This window comes from Salvelinus alpinus, chromosome 1 (assembly GCF_045679555.1).
Source record: "Salvelinus alpinus chromosome 1, SLU_Salpinus.1, whole genome shotgun sequence".
NCBI classification, from domain to species: domain Eukaryota; kingdom Metazoa; phylum Chordata; class Actinopteri; order Salmoniformes; family Salmonidae; genus Salvelinus; species Salvelinus alpinus.
The window spans coordinates 108,441,787-108,447,170 of NC_092086.1; the positions used below are offsets into that span (position 1 = coordinate 108,441,787).

Consider the following 5,384-nt stretch of genomic DNA (forward strand, 5'->3'; position numbering starts at 1 on the left):
CAGACCGCTAGCTGTCTTATTCCTATTCCTCAACAACTGTTGGTCCCCTTGAATGTTAGGAACTGGAGAAGGAAAGCCATAATGGACACAGGGTCAACTTACACCCTGATGCAGGAGCCTCTCTGGAGAAAGATGGTATTACTGCATGAGGAGCTTCGAACCTGGGAGGAAAGACCATTGTACTTGGCCGATGGAGAACCGACCAATCCCTAGGGCTGGATTGATATGGAGATAAAGCTGCATGATGAGATTATCACCCTTCCTGTGACTATTCCAGATCCGTGCCTTGCATTTGCTGTGGTCCTTGGCCTGAACTTTATGTTCTTCATTGGACTGACCAGTTTGATGTCAGAACCATCCCATTGGCTGCGCTCTGACCTTTTCAACCTGGAAATGGACTGATTTCAGGCTGAAGCGATGACTTTCCTCTACCGAACATCAATGTCATAAAGGAATCTCTGGCTGGAGCAACTATTTTCAGTCATCTGGATCTGAACAGCGGATATTGACAGGTGGCAATGGATCCCGTCAGTCAGGACAAGACTGCCTTCGTCTGCCTGTTAAGCACATTGTTACTCCTGAGTGTATTTAGGCTTGCAGTAACAAAGGAGTTGAACACTTATTGACTTGACATTTTCAGCTTTTAAATGTTTTATTAATTTGTAAACATAATTCCACTTTGACATTATGAAGTATAGTGTATAGGCCAGTGACACAATTTCAATGGAATCCATTTTAAATTCCGGCTGTAACACAACAACATGTTGGAAAGGTCAAGTGGTGTGTATGAGTTACTGTGTCCAACACACTCCATCCACATCAAATCAAAGTTTATTTGTCACGTGCGCCGAATACAACAGGTGTAGACCTTACAGTGAAATGCTTACTCTAACCAATAGTGCAAAAAAAAATTATTAGGTGAACGATAGGTAAGTAAAGAAATAAAACAACAGTAAAAAGACAGTATACAGTAGCGAGGCTATAAAAGTAGCAGGGCTACATACAGACACTGGTTAGTCAGGCGGATTGAGGTAGTATGTGGATATGGAGTTAGGGTTATGTTGGATACCTACTGACCCCTTGCCTAGTTAAATAAAAAAGACCCCAAAAACATTTATACTTTTATTTTATTTGATCAATGACATGAATTTCTAAATACATGTTTAGGGAAATACAGGCAGGCACCACGTTACTACAATACAAAACAGCTCAATCAATCAAGCATGATGGTCTTGTTAGTATAAAAGCAAATCTTGTTTTCTAAAAATAAAAAGTTTGAAAAGGTAGTGGAATGGGATTAGTGTGGTGTACGTGTGAAGATTACATTATTGTGGGAGCACCTCCTCCAAGAGTATGAATTAGGCTGTTTTGAGAAGGTTTGAATCCTAAACAACCTGCCTACACATTGTTTGAAGTAACACAGCTACTGTAGTAGGTGAAAGCTGTGTGGTGGAAAACCTTGGTAGAGCATGGCTGGAGTAGTAGGCATTGTGGTGCTCATGTGAATTTCCTTCGTTTTTCCCCGCTTCAGACCAATGCCTATTTAGCATTTTTATAATTAGAATTGAAAGTTAATTCACTGCATCTATATGGTGATATGATAACGATGTGAATGTGATGCAGAACTCTCCTCTTTTAAGAGTCAAAATGCACTTTATAAAAAAAATATTAAATTAGCTACTGAGTCTGACACCAATTTACTCCTGACTCCCACTGGCCACCCCCTTCATAAGAGCATGTGAGTCCAGTTATCCAGGAGAATTTGATGAATCATTTTGAATGCCCAGTATTGTTGTTCTCTTTTCTACTAAACTAGGCCCGTGGAGAGAGTCTGCTCATTGGCCGAGAGGAGGGAAGGAGAAGACTAGGCGATAGAGGAGTCACTGGGGTCTCCTGGGAATGGTTAATATTTGAAGCATATAAGGTTTATTTTTGAGGCCTCTGTGTGTTTGTTCAGTGGCTAATGAGTAGTACTGGCAGCAGGTCGGCAGGCGGGCAGCTAGCTTAGCGGTCGTAGTAAACGGGAGCTATGTTACCATCACTGCATTTAGGAGCGCCCGGTGAGGAGAGCTGATGTACGTAGTGGTGGACTATTTATGTGAGTTATTTATCTGTTGAAAGTTGACTCAATTTAGTGGATTTAGCAAATTGTTAAATATGATATGAAGTATGTGAGCTTGAACTTTTCGGTTTGAAATTATTTGACAGTATCTGCATGTTTGTTGTATGTCTGGTTGAAGACCGATTGCAAGTTTGTTACGTCCAGTAATTGACCATATGTTACCTTATGTCATATGTCTCCTTGCGCTTCTGATGATTTTTCTATGCATGATGACAGACCAACATAGTGGAATACTTAAAAAAAAAAAGTTCATATTCCTTGTTTAGAGACAACTACGCTTCTTGGGCAGGGGATTATACCACTCCCTTGGCATCCTTATTTCTTGGCAAAATTATTTATCAATGTAATGGCTTCCAATGTGAACTAATTCAATTTTACAATTTCACATCGGCCAGGTCAGGAGATGCCAAATATAATGGCAATGGCTTGAATTGAGAACAACATTCCCCCCCCCTTTCTTTCCACTCACTCATTGTAGTGTGTAATGTCTAGGTCACAGGGTCTGATCATTTGAAAGGCGAGAATGGCTGCAACTGAAAACATATTGGAGCTGTGGATTCTAGACATTTCCCCTCAGGCCTCACCCAATGACAGTTGAGAACAGGGCCATGTTTAATGAGCATCCTCAAAAACCTCCTCACTCTAAAACTGATATTGTGTAGTGTTTGTTTACATGTATGGAAGCAGATGTCAGGGTTATTCATCTATGTTGATGGCTTTAGTGGAAAACCTGATATGATTCAATGATGAGTCTTGAGGTTCTAACCTAAGCATCTGTTTACAAGCCTCGTGACTGCAGTTGCTTAGTGTCCCATCAGGAGGTTTGTAGACTGGTTGAAGTGGGAGAGGGATACTTTGTCGTGAGAGAAGATCTCCTTATGCAATGTTACGGTTTGAAAATGACCATTGTAAATGCTAGGTCTAGACTGTGTTTTTTATAATATGATTTTCAATGTAGCTCTTATGTCCTGTTTCTGTTACGTTTTCATCAGGACAGACCTTTCCTACATATTTGGTTCTGACAAAAAACTGAGTTTGGAATCCCAGTAGTCTCATGGAACACGGAATGACGTGAGACAATGTTGCCTTAGTTCTAAGATAAAGTGGTTAAGTAATTGAATCATATTCAAGCTGAAGACCAGATTTTAGGCATAAAGGCCACAGTCACTGACACTGCATGCTGACATGGCATGTGATGCAGACAGCCAGACTACCCTCTGTGTCTTCCAGACTACCCACCCTCTGTGTCTTCCAGACTACCCACCCTCTGTGTCTTCCAGACTACCCACCCTCTGTGTCTTCCAGACTACCCACCCTCTGTGTCTTCCAGACTACCCACCCTCTGTGTCTTCCAGACTACCCACCCTCTGTGTCTTCCAGACTAAAAACCTGAATACTGAAACCCTGTCTGTCTGGAAACCCTTTGAAATTGCAAATACTTCAATATCAGAGCTGCTATACTTGTTGTGTCACTAGCACTAATATTGTAAGTATTCCTAGATGGGTTATATCAATGTTGAATTTTGAATACCAGTATAACACTAAATGATCAGTCTAATCTGCTTGACCACAATGCCACATTTCACTTTGAGGACATCAAGTCGCTCCCCTTGTGACATTTGTGTGTTGTGCTGTTGTTTCTGATACACTGACACCCCACCACTTTACTCTGTCTTTCAGGTCGGCTGTATCGACTCAACCAATCAGAGCCTGGCACTCATGTACATGACCCTGGGCCAAGAACATGTATGTATTGCGCTGCACGGCCACCTCTCTCTCCATACACGTACCTTTATTTGTATTTTTTTCACAGTCGGCTTGGCAGGACGTCCGATCCAAAGTTCTCTCCTGTAGCAGGAATTCCTATAACGGAAACTGCTGAAAGCATAACAAAAAAACGGGGACTAACTTGAAGGTGGAACGCAAACAAGTATATTTTCTGTCATTTCCGATAAACATTTGTTCGCATTTTTGTAGAATCATTTGTTTGTCGATTTGTGCAAAACATTTAGGGTGAATACTTTGGATTCTTCTACGAACTTCAAAATATTGTTTTAATAAAATGTTATTTGTCACATGCACGGAAAACAACAGGTTCACCTTACAGTGAAATGCTTACTTACAACCCTTAACCAACAATGCCGTTTTACAAATGATTGAAAAATAACTAATATTTAAAGCACATTTTGTTTTAATTTTGAATTTAATTATCTCGCGAGAAAAGTTTGAAATGTAATCTAACCAATTAATATCCCAATGTTAATAAGTTAAGACCAAGCCATAATGGTAAATAGCTTGTAACCTTCTGTTTAACATATCTACTTGAGTATTGGTGTGTTTCTACATATACTGTAAGTTGGTGTGTGTTTACATTTGTACTTAATATATAATAATATATGCCATTTAGCAGATGCTTTTATCTAATGCGTGCATACATTTCACGTACTGCTGGTCTAACTGAGCTACAGAGAGGACTATATGAATGTTGGTGTGTGTTTCTCCATGTGTTTACATTGTACCCCCTGATACCAGTCAGCCAGGAGGCGGCTCATTCAGGAGCAGTCAGCCAGGAGGCGGCTCATTCAGGAGCAGTCAGCCAGGAGGCGGCTCATTCAGGAGCAGTCAGCCAGGAGGCGGCTCATTCAGGAGCAGTCAGCCAGGAGGCGGCTCATTCAGGAGCAGTCAGCCAGGAGGCGGCTCATTCAGGAGCAGTCAGCCAGGAGGCGGCTCATTCAGGAGCAGTCAGCCAGGAGGCGGCTCATTCAGGAGCAGTCAGCCAGGAGGCGGCTCATTCAGGAGGAGTGCGTCACTCCTCTGTCAGACCTCCGACTATGAACTGTCCGTTTTCAGTTACATTTAGATTTCTACGTGTGTGTGTTGACATGTTATACCTTGTAGTGTCTCATCAGGTGGCTCAATCAGGAGGACAGTGGGTTCATCAATCCTCTCAGAGTTAGACCTCAGACTATGAACTGTCCATTTTCAGTTATCATGGTACCGGTGCTGTGTGCCTGTCAAGTACAGTACTATGATAACTGAAGATTGGCAGTGCCATCGCAATGGTTCTCTGTGCAACCTTCTGAGGCAGCCAGATCTAAAGCTCACTGGTTTCTTTCAATTCTGAGTATCAACATTCTAGAATCTACTATATGTATTATCCGTTTTCTGATTCTGAATTCTCAGTAATGATGTTGTCCTATTTAGAATTTCCCTGACGTGTATATTTTGTTGTCTATGGGGGATCATGGAGACCTTTGAGCTG

General features: G+C 41.5%; 1 long non-coding RNA gene across 1 annotated transcript; it reads left to right on the plus strand.

Annotated features, from left to right (window-relative positions):
* The first annotated feature begins 1,945 nt into the window (after positions 1 to 1,945).
* LOC139538357 (uncharacterized) lies at positions 1,946 to 4,210 on the plus strand. Its single transcript, XR_011667717.1, has 2 exons — positions 1,946 to 2,098; positions 3,803 to 4,210. It is a non-coding gene; the product is annotated as an uncharacterized lncRNA (long non-coding RNA).
* Positions 4,211 to 5,384: the final 1,174 nt, after the last annotated feature.